Here is an 11,848-nt window from a genome sequence, read left to right as displayed (position 1 = left end):
GCCGGGCGGGCCCGGGGCCGAGGGGTCTGGTGCCGCTGCTGCTGCTGCTGCTGACTGATGAGCCGCAGCGGAGCAGAGGAAGCCTTGCCCCAACCAGCGACGGTCGCTGTCGGAGGCTGGCGGGAACGCTGCGAGCCCCCTCCCCTCCCCGTGGGGTAGTGCGGCCGCACGAACACGTGGCGCTCGCTGCCGGCCCGGCACTGGGGAACAGCGGCGGTGAGCCGAGCTGGAGTACCCTGTCCGGACATCTGCCGCTCTGTGCCGGAGCAGGAGCGGCTCCGCAGCAGCAGGGGAGGAGGGCGCTGCACAGCCCGGGCCGTTCCCTCTTTGCTGTCAGCCCTTCATCCCCGGACGCGGGTGCGGCGCCCGGTGCCGTGCCCGGTGCCTCTGCCGTGCCGTGGAGCGCACCGAAGCTCGGGCGGCGGAGAGGCTCGGCCATCGGCGCGCTGCCGCGGACACACCACAGCGGCACAGAAGCCACGCCAATGCTCCTGCAGCAGGCGCCCACCTCCCAGCCCGTCCCTGGCCCTATCCCCCCAGCTCACCTACTGGCAGACCCTCGTTTCCCCTCCCGGCTGGACCTCGCCAGTGGCAGGCCTGTGGGAGCACAAGCCACAGCTGGCTCGGTCCTGCTGTGCAGCACCAGCAGAGCCAGGTTGTTGGCTGGAAGGTCTAAGGCTGAGCTGTTGCAGGAGGTCGCACGTTCACAGGGGTTTAGTACACGGAGGTGTAGGGGGATGTTCTACACTTTCTTGCTGCCTCCTCTCTCTTCATCTGCTATTTACAGCCTCTCCCAAGACGACATTTCTGTATCCAACAGCGCACTCAGGGAAACAAGAGGGATTCCTTTCTTAGCTTTCGTTTCTATTCCTTGGATTAACACTTATCTTCTATAGATCTGTAACATTATTCATATTTTGCAGCAGATAGTGAGCTGTTCTCCCTCTTATATGGGGAAGGAAGCATATATAGCTCTACTGGAGAGGTGGAAGGAAGTTTACTTTTCCTACTTTTCTGCAATAGCACAGTGATCATTCATAGTAAAAGCCCATAATAGGTTATAGCTTACCAATGGCTTACCATCACTTCATCAGATATAGGAGGTGAATATGGTACACCACAAAACATTCCCTATAAATACTCCCCTTGTAAGCACTTCAAAACCAAAAAGCAGGAAAAAAACTACATCATCATCCGGAAAACATGCCTGAAGGCAGGAAGGAAGAGAGCAGGAGCTAGAGCTGTACATAAACCTGCTGATTCACACAGCTGCTCTTTTCGTGAAATCTCGGACACGGGCCAGTATTTTCACTCTGTCCCTTCCACCTTTGCATTTTGCTGTGGTTTGGCCAGTTAGTGCAGCTGTCCTAGACCTGCAGGAAAAGTTCAGAAACCTTTGTACCTCTGAAAGAAAAGAGCTGTGAGGAGGCTGCCATGCTGCTCCCTCTGCTCATGTCATTAAATGAATACAGAAAGGTGCAACTCCTCACAAATTCTCACTAAAATGACCTCTCCCTGAGGGCTGGTTCATCACATTTTTAGGTTCAACCAGCTAATGTTTTTAAACATTTAGAGGTTTAATTTCTGTACTATGTTTTGTTTCCTTAATTCTCATTCACACAAAATTTTTTTTATAACTATATTAAACCATAATTAAAAACACTATGCTCTTCTTTGAGGCCTCAGATACACTAATATGATGGGTTTTTTTTAAATCATGGAGTCACAGAAATCAGCATTTACAGACTATCTTTTATATCCAAAGTATCACACAGACCGTAACTAATGCCTTTTACATTGGATTTGCCATACTGCATCACACTACCAGCCTGTCTAATCCAACATCTTGTTACCAGCCAACCACCAATGCTCCAGAGGAAGTAAATGCCACCAACTGCCTGCAAAACAATTACAACTCTCTTCCAGCCCAGTGCTTGTGACCTACTGATTCCATTCTTGTCGGGCTCCAGGTTCTGGACAGGGAGGTGATACATTTTGCCTTTATTACACATGTCAATAAAGGAATATCAGGAGCTGCCACCATCAGAGCACCTCTCCCCAAGGCACAAAGCATAATGTCTCAACCAAGGTATTTTGGCACAATTTTTCTGATGTTCACTTTCAGGTTGCTTGAATAGAAATTAAAATAAATAATTAATTGAAACATTTCACTTTGGGTAGTAGAAATTTTAAAGCATGAAAGCTGCCAGAATTCACTGGAAGGTCAAAGCATGCTTATTTTGTGCGGCCCCATCTAATTAAACAATTAATTTCTCATCTGATGGTTATGGATGTTACTTTTACTCCACAGAAGAAGTATTACTATCACATAATCTTAGCCCATCAATACACTTCTTCCTGGTGGAGACACTGATGGGATTTGGTCAGACTCACTGGCACGAGGCTGGGGGAAAGGGCAGCTCATATATGAGACACCCCACAAGACATCTTACCCTTGTTCCTTTGGTAAACCTGGCAGTGGAGGCTGGGCTAGAGAACATGTTTTACAGCAATATAAAGCATTTCTCATAGTTTTGCAAATACACAGTGTTCTGCACACCTCGATAGCCTCCACAGGGACAGTTGCTGACTTCCAGATCCAGACATGCCACTGGATTATTCAGATAAAAGAAACATATTTTTAATCCCAGACATGAAATTCTTATCGCGTCCTTCAAACTGCTGGAAGCACTTCGCATCCTGTGAAAACAAATGGTACCTTTCACCCTCCTGCACACACTTGCCCATCCCTTCCATCCCATGACAAACTTTACAGGTTATTGATGTCTGTTCAGGACACATCTCACATGACCCCAATTTCAAGGCAATTTCACTCCTGAGAAAAGCCACAGATAAAATACGATTCCTGATGGTAGTGCTCAGCTGGAAAAGGTCTCATGACAATCCAAGCACTATCAGAGGAAAAAAAACATAGCCTAAGATATAACGTTACCTCAGGCTGTCACACAACCCATCCTTGGACATGAGCCCTGGTAATGTTACCATCCTGTGTGATCTCCTCCTCCCCAGCACTATGTGCTCTTGCAGACAAGGAGGGAGTGCTGTACCTGCCTCATGCCATTTGCTCCCGCCTCCACATTGCTGCCCAGCCAGCAAACCAAAAGACTGAGGCAGTTTCACTCCAAGGACAAGTTGCTACACAGACCCTTCAGCTCCCACCTCAGTCATCAAAGACTTTTTGGCTTCAGAGGACTCTCTCACAAACTTTTTCTTCTCAGAGAGTGAGTTCTTACTGTTAAAATGCAGGAGAGCTACTCACATTTCGCTGCTTCCATCAGTGCCCCCCTCCCACACGACCCCACCCCTCTCCTGGCCCTGGAAAGCTGGTAGCTTCACACCAGAGGTGGGAATCACACCAGAGCAGGTGGAATCACACCAGAGATGCCTTTTGTTCCTCGGAGCTGGCAGCATGCCAGGCGTGATTCTAGCAAACAGCATCTCCCACTTGGGCATATGTGACAGCCATGCACACTATCACTCCTTTGCCTTCTTGCTGATAACACCTCTGTGACCTGTTCATTGACAACTTGTTAGAAATGGGGTTTTTGCAGGAGTAAATCAATTTTTAAGTGCTTCCAAAATTCTCACAGCCCATTAGCGTCCTGTTGAGTTTATCTCTCCTATTTTGCTTTGTTTTTCTCCCATTTCCTTCCAGACACATCTCCTGTTCTGCTAGCCCTTGGTTACACTTCCAGGTTCATACACTAGAACCCATGCACATTTTTCATGTTTAGCAGGGCATTACTCATTTATTAATATTCAGAGTAGATGTAAATAAAGCAGCTCATCTCCAAAAGACTACTGAAGCAACATGGGAAAAACAACAACAAAAGAGAAATCCTGGCACACCATCCACCCTCCTACCTTACTGTAGCACTCAAGTTTATAGCCTGCTGATGAAGGACAGGTAAGCCTAAACCAGGCTATGAGTATCATCCTTGCCATGACATTTCCCTTCTCAGAGTACTACAAATATTCACTGCACTAGTAGATTTTTTCTTTCTGTGACTTGAAATGCAACATGCAGTTGTGGAGCAGCTGCCAGGGCTCTCATGCCATCATGGGAGCCAAAAGACTCAGCTCACAACCTGGAGTTTATGGGGATTTGGGGCTTGAAGCTGTACAACATTTGTTCTGTACATATAGGCCTGTAGCAGAGAAGCTAAAAAAAATCATCTCCTGGAAACTACCCAGAGCTTTTCTCTCTCAGGGAAACAAATGAGGCCTTAATTAATTTTCTTTCAAATACAGCAAATTGACTTCTGCTCCAGTTGTGCTAGATTCAAGCCACACAGCACAATGGTATTAATTCCACTTCACTTAAGGGCTAAATATTCAGAGCAAGGAAAAGGGAGTTTTCTGTAGGTCTTGCTCATGTTGAAGTCAACAACCAAACCACACTGGTTTTCACAGGAGTGGTTTCTTCAGTATCTGCATTTCTGAGGTTGACTGTGACATGCCCCTGGGTTAGCACAACAAAATGCAGGATATATGAAAGGCACCAGCTAAGCAAGTTGCCTGGTCCTTTGCATATTTTTAAAGGTCTGCACATCCTGCCTCAAATTTCATTTTACAGGCTCAAAGATAGAAGCACTGTTAGTGTCCTGTCCTAAGACTACTTTACTGGTTCGCTGATCATCCTAACTAGCCCTGCTGTCTCGATCTAATCTTTCTTAACACCAGAGTCTTGCCTGCAGGATTTCCCAACACTGGAATAACATACAGTGTTCTAGACAGGGTCTCCTCAGTACCCTGCAAACCAGTGGTGTTCTCTCTCACCTCTACCAGAGATACTTTGCGCAATAAACCAGAAGATCACATTTGCCTTCTTAGCATTTGCTTCATTTGGGTAGCTCAGAGCTGCCCTACAATCAGCATTTACCCCATGTCCAAGAGAATTGCACCCAATCCTAGCAGAACAATTTGCCTGGGTACACTGATGCTGTGCAGCAGACATCCTGCATGGGTATTTCACCATGGTGTTCTTCAGTGCCATGGACCTGTACTAGCACCATCTCATGAATCTCATCCCTATGCTGTGCTAAAAACCATGAGAGTTGGAAAGAAAAAACTGTACAATAAAATCCAAATCACTGAGTCCGGTGAAACTGTTAGTTCAAGCAGAGAAACTGCAGGATCTGACCTATATATACATATATAAGAAATACCAATTCTGCAAAACTTATTGTTATGGGAAACTATCCATCCTGTCCCCTTTAATATGTTCAATGATAAAGTAGCTGCATCATGGCCTATGTGCTACAGTAAAGAGGTACAGCAGACCCCCTCTAGCTTGTCTGTGGAATTCTGTTTCAAAGAAGATGAAGGACAAGATCTCTTTCACCATAAAATCCTGTGATTAATTTAAATTACTTTCCAACCATATTCATGCTGCCAAGTTTATCTAATATATTTAATATACTGCTTCATTATCACATTGGCTATGCACTGCCTGGGGGGTGCTATTATTCCTCTTCACAGATGGAAGAGGGAGGCACAGATCCCATAGATATCCACTCATATAATTTACTTAGTAACAAAGTCACAGAGCAAAGAACTGAAACTGTCCCTGTCTAACACCCATTGTACTCAACCCTTCTTTCTCTCCAACAACAACTTCATGTTCCAGGATTTCCCAAAAAGCAGCTTGATTTACTCGCAGCTCCTCCTCTGTCAATTCTGAAAATTAAATTAAGAAAGTCAGGCATCTCTTGATTTATTCTTCAAAATTAAAGTATCTGTAGAAGTCTTTCTATTACACAGTAGGTTTTTGTTACAGGGCATTTGTTAACTTCTTGGATTCCCATCTGTTCTTTTCACATGATTTTGTATTGTTTGGCTACATAGAGTGACTCTGTACACCTCAAGAAAGCAGCAAAACTTCATTTTCTTTCCTTTATATAAAATTCAGCCCCCTTCAAGTTGCAAAGCTGCATATTAAAACTACTGTCTGCTGACTTTCATATTTTCTGAGGCAACATCTGGCATAAAAACTGATTGCAAATATGATCAGAGTTAGCAAGATTTTCTTCCAGCAGTCTTCCAGCTGGCTTTATTCCCAGATATCAGCCCAATGGAAAAGAAAAATCTATTTGGCAGTGTCTCCAGTTGCAGTTTCTCATTCTTCAGGTAGAACAGTTTCCAGTCCTGGGGAGGTTTTGTGGATGTGGAATTCAGATGATGGGGTCTGAACTGCACTGGAACTGATATGGCCTCTGGGGTTCTGGACAGATGCTCTCTGACGCCTAAATAATTCAGAATCTCAGCTCATGCTGCAGAAGAATAATAGAGTTTATCCCCTCCAAAGTCTGGTATAATTTGAGGAATATAAACGTAATCGTATCATTATAAGTAGCTTCAGCTTCAGACATTCACCCATAATTAAGTAGAAATATTCATAAGGGGCTGTGGCTGCAGTTAAGGCAGAGTTGGTAGCTCGGGTTGTTGTCAAACTGTTCAAACAGCAGAGGCAACTCAGCCCTGGGCAACCACCTCGCTGGACTTAATGTGGGTGAGTAATGTGACTCTGTCCATGTATGTTCAGTCTGCCTCCAAGAGTGGGATATTTGTCTTTCAGTTCTCCTGAATTCAGGAAGTAGGCAGGTTTAACACCTCTCTGCCTTTCTCCTCAGGCCATGATAGACACCAATGCAGGCTGAGTGCAAAGCCCTCATATAGCTCTTTTACGCTCCATAAGCATGGGTGTATGGATAACAAAACAAGGGGCCAACTCTGATTCCTGACCCCTCTCTCATGCTCCCTGCTGCATGTCACTCCCAGATGAGAACAGAAGCAAACAGCAAATCTCTTCCTTCTGTCTGCCAGCTCCTTGGCACAGCACCACCAGGCAAAACCAAGTACGATCTAGGAATGGAAAAGCAGCTCATATTTAGACTGGAACATTAAACACTATATCCTAGAATATTACATTCTGATGTGGCTTCCGGCAGGGGAAGGAGGAGTAATGTGAGATTTCTGCAGTTCTAAAAATACATAACTGATAAAATCCAAGAAGTGGTGAAGGTGGAAATCATACAAAAGGAGAAAGAATCTTACTATTCAGCTAATAAACACCTCAGATTAGTTAAAACTAAAATAATTTAAAATCTCCAGTCTTAATCTGACAGTGTGTTCTGTTTGATTACACTTTGCATTTTACTTCCCCTGAAGAGCATCACCAGCAATGTCATATTCCCCACTGTTCTTCAATAGCTTCATGTTGTGATTTCGAGGCTGTGCTAGAATAAATAGCGCAGCTTGGAAACTGAAGCAGCATGCAAGACTGATCATTTGCTCAAAACCAACAGTTTCCAAGTAAATGAATGGAATGTAATTGCATTTCAGCTTCAGCTTGAAAATGTAACCAGCATTAGGTTACAACTCCTGTTGAGTTTACATTCAATGGCACTTGCTTATTACAGACTATTCTGGGTCACTGCACTATTTGTATATGGATGGCAGTTCATGGACATGTAGTTTGTAGTCCTGCATGGATCACTCCAGTGGTGTACTCTGACCTCTCATACCAAAGATATCCTCGTACTAATGTCAGGTATCCATTTACCTCATCTTAAGTTTGCTCTATGCCCATGGGGCCAAATCTACCACTATATGCAAGGGCTCTGTAACTCTCTCACGACCCATGAGCTCTCTATAAAAAGCCAAGCCTGACCAGAGGAACTGAATGCGTGAGGCTCAACAGCCACATCTGGGATTTGGTTTGGGCAAAAATATGCCAGTATTCTAATTTCTCCAGAAATAACCACTGGCAACAGAATATCCCTAGAAGCAAATTAAATCTTCTCTCACATCTATACTTGTTTCCATGGAAATATGCAGTGACAAGGTTTTTCCCCTCATGTTCTTTGCCAGCCTACCATATTTTTTTTTTCAAACAGCCTTGGTAACTGAATAGGTTCTCCCAAATACAAGAGAGCTGTTCAGTCTGACCCCAAGACAGCATCCATGCAGCAACACTGCTTCCAGTCCTTAATACACAGAGAGACAACTCTTTGCAAATCCTTTCAACCAGGGACCAACAAAACCTTTTCATTACTGAGGACTAACTGGTTTTGATGAGACAGTAAACACCATACACTATGGTGTTACCCAGCAAGAGGAACACAAATAACAACTCACTGTCAGCACACTGGCCTTAGACTCCAGCTTTATATTAGAGTGAAGGATATAGTATTTGTAGTGCAAGTCTGTTCCCAGTGGCTGCCAAACATTTGGCTTCTGGCAGTAGCCATCTGCACTGCCCCTTACCGTATGTCACCATCCCCAGCTACCTCCTCACATCCCCTCTCTTCTCTGCTTCCCTGCTCTGTGCATCTGCCCCAGCCAGAAGCTCTATTTCCCTAGAGACTCATATGAAGTGGCTGAGGCCCAGCCACAGAAGACACATTAAGCAGAGCCTCTGGGCTGTGAGCAGTGGGGACAGTGCCTCGGCTTTGGGCGGTTACTTTGAAGTTGCTCAGGGTGCTGTTTCTTCACTGCACAGGAGCAGCCTGGAAGGGGGATGAAGAACAGCACCTATGACCCAGGGGAGGAGGGAGGCCTTGTCTGCATCTCGCCAGCAGGCAGTCTGTGGCAGCAGGAGAGCAAATGCCCATCCTGCCACCAATGGAGGAAGGGAAAGCCAGGCAGTGCTAGGAGTGCAGAGAAGAAGCACAGAGTGACAAAGATCAAAGTCAAAGATGTATAAAAGGAGGCAACAGTGAAATCTCACAGAGGAGAAAGGAGAACTTTGGCTTTTGTCAGGTTGTTACACTGACCTTGTGGCATGCTGGGTTTTGGACCTTGGCTATCAGGCAAGCTCAGTGTGTAAAGTCTCATGGAACTTCATGTTCAGCATTATCACTTAGCAGGCTGCAAAGTCACTCAAGTGGATGGGCTGCAGGACTGTAAACAAAGGATTATGGCATGTGACAAGTGGCTGTTCAGAGGGAAGGGACCAAGGGTATAATGGCGATGGGAATCAGTAAGACCTTAGATTGAGTGCCTCAATAAAATCTTAAACTAGTGCTTAAACCATCCAGCTGGCAGAAGAAGGTTGTGCTGGAGAGGCTCTGGTGTGTGCTGGGAGAGGTGCAGGAGCTGTATCTGGGCAGGGAAGGGACATGTTTGGGCAGATGCTTGGTGCCTGAACCCCAGCAAGAGCTAGGAAGAGAAGGACACTATGCCTAGGAGACACCAGCAAAAGCTGTGTCAGAGAGCTCCTTACTCTCCTCTCCCCAAGGCACTTTCCCCCTATTCTCAGGGCTCGGGAAGGTGCAGGAATATTCTGGTCCAAAACCAGGAAGAATCTAAACAGAGAGAGTGAGAGTAGGCTGCGAGCTTGAGCAGCTAGGTCAGGATCCTCCCAACAATGGTGTAAACATAGCCTGAGGCAGAGAGTAGAAATTGCAAATTGGATGAAGACAGGATTCAACCTGGAAAACTAAAGCTATTTAGCAAGGAATAATAATTCACTAACTAAAGTTCCTCTTGGCAGAGGGGAGAAGAGTTCTGGAAAGTCAAACTGTGTTGATCTAACCTTAGGAGAGCTAGAAAATCAGAGAAGGGGACACGAAGAGATTAGTTAGAGAAGAGAAAGGCAACACACAGGCACTAGGACTGTGCACGTAGCTACTATGCCAAGGCAGCACAGAGGTAAGTGCTGGGCAGAAGCCCACTGCTCTGTTCAGGGCTGTGGCTACCATGAGAGCCTGACACACTGGGAGGAGATAAGAAAGGTGATAGCTCCTTGTGCAACTACAAGGCATTGATTTGTGACGACAGTATGAGTTCCTTGTCTCTGAGGGGATATGGAAACAGTTTACAAACATTTGTAGGCATATGCCCAAGCAGGAGGGAGTGCAAATTACTTACTAGAGAAGATAAAACAAAGAGTGGGAAAACCAAAGCAGAAAGTGACTTACAAGATTTTACCAATGAGCTGCAATAGGTTGTGAAATAGCTCTCACAAGAAGAGCAGGAAGGAATCCAGGTATGGGCAGCTTTAAATCTGGATGAGAAGAAAGTAATTAATACATGAGCAATGAAAGATATACAGAAGAATTTGTTGAAGTGATAAAAATATTTCCACCTGCACAATCTGTAGTCCCAATTTTCCACTGTCCTGCATTTCTTGCTATCATTAGCAGTGACGCAAAGCAGGAAAATGTTTATTAAAGCAGGAACGTAACGTTATAGCACTGCTCCACCTGAGCACATAGATTTCTAGACATACCTAGCCAACAGAGAATTAGGTTTTACAATTGTGTCTGGGAAAATGACTCAGCAGCAGTGATCCTCTTCAACTCATCCAGTCTTATCCTCGCGCCCCATTCCAAATCTCCTTTACTCTTCATGAGGTAGGGATATGATTCCATCTTTGGACAGTGTGTGTTAATGTCTCCTAAAGTCACATCCAGCTGCTTTTAAAAAACTCCTGATTAATCCCTTTTTAATTGCCTGTGGGAGACCACCTCCTTATGAGGCTCCCAAAGATTGACAAGGAAACCTGAGGAGATCAAAGCCCAAATACAGTCCCAATGAAGGTTGAAATAGCCACCTGCCAAAAATTTGGAGAAGCCCACACCTTACCTGGCATATATGCTTACCAGCTTAATATTTTCCATGAGGAGGGAGCACAGCCACGGCTACAGTGCTACAGCAAGTATGAATGGTTAGCCCCAGCAGAGAGCTGTTCCTTGGACTGAGGATGTTTCACATAACTAATTGCCAAGCTTTATAACCATCCCCTGCAGACTATCATGATGATAAATGAATGAGATCAGACTAGTCCATATGGTTTATTGGTGGAATTTGCCCACACGCTGTAGATGCATCATTACTCTGTGTACTCATCAGCATGGGGATGAGCACAGTTCAAAGTCTTTGCCCATACAATATGAAATCACAACCAACCTGCAGCTCCTCAGCTTTATCCCAAGAACTCTTCAGGCCTTTTTGGCATCCTTCTGTTCCTCTGTATCCTTGTCCTGGGCCATCCTGCAAGTCCTTTGGTGAATGCCATGTCCTTCCTTATTAAAGTAAAGCATAGTAAGCTGCACCTATAGAAGTTAAACAAGAAATTGTTGAAAAACTTTGAATTCATAACACAGTGGCTAATAGTGTGTTGACTACTCTTGTCCTCTGCCTGACAAAATCAGAGTTGCTCCACTATGTGGCAGAGATGCTCTGCAGCTCCACAAGCAGCAATGATCCTCTTTCTGCTGACTGATATTTCCAGAGCAGAGCATTTCTCAACTCCATTGAGGCTGTTGAGCCCAGGAACCCTGTAGAAACAGGGGATATTTCAAAGTAACTGCAAACACCACGTTCAGAGTAGGTACCCAAAAAGGTGTACTGTATTGCCTGACACATCCCTGCGTCAAGCAATACCTTGCATTAGCACTACAGGGAATAGGGTTTCATGGATGGAAACTGCTTTGAGCTGAAATCTGAGAGCTGTACCATTCCTTTCCGGCTCTGAATTCCCTAGGCGGTCCAAGGCAGGCACCTTCATCTCCCTGTGGCTCAGTTTGCCTTCTGTAAAACTGGGTTAGCATCCCCTTCTCCTTCTTACATCACTTTTATCCTTACCTATATTAATGGTAAATAGAGACGGGCTTGTTTGTGTGCGGGCACAGCGCAAAACGGAGGGCACGACCGTGAAAGTGCCGCTCCTATGGGGAAGGTCTGCAGGGAAAGATAAGCGCTCGGACGGGCAGGTGCAGAGCAGGATGCAAGGATGCAGGGATGCGCACACGGGGAGGGGGGACGCCTGCAGGGAATGACACATGCGAGGCGGGCCGGGCGCTCGCCCGCCGCCCGAGCC

At 45.5% G+C, this 11,848-nt stretch overlaps 1 protein-coding gene across 6 annotated transcripts in view; it reads right to left on the bottom strand.

Moving 5' to 3' along the window:
- SUSD6 (sushi domain containing 6) overlaps window positions 1–11,848 on the bottom strand; it is a 114,389-nt gene that overhangs the window by 87,141 nt on the left and 15,400 nt on the right. For 4 of the 6 annotated variants that reach the window (XM_027642557.1, XM_027642552.1, XM_027642559.1 and 1 more), the window contains exon 2: window positions 10,936–11,081. The gene's annotated coding sequence lies outside the window, so the exon portion shown is untranslated. Of the gene's footprint in view, window positions 1–10,935; window positions 11,454–11,613; window positions 11,784–11,848 lie in introns of those variants that run through there. The other 2 variants (XM_027642556.1, XM_027642553.1) reach the window with 2 other exon arrangements.

The sequence above is a fragment of the Corapipo altera genome, unplaced genomic scaffold (genome assembly GCF_003945725.1).
Source record: "Corapipo altera isolate COAL_440 unplaced genomic scaffold, ASM394572v1 23b, whole genome shotgun sequence".
Taxonomy (NCBI): Eukaryota; Metazoa; Chordata; class Aves; order Passeriformes; family Pipridae; genus Corapipo; species Corapipo altera.
This window is presented reverse-complemented; position numbering and strand designations above follow the sequence as displayed.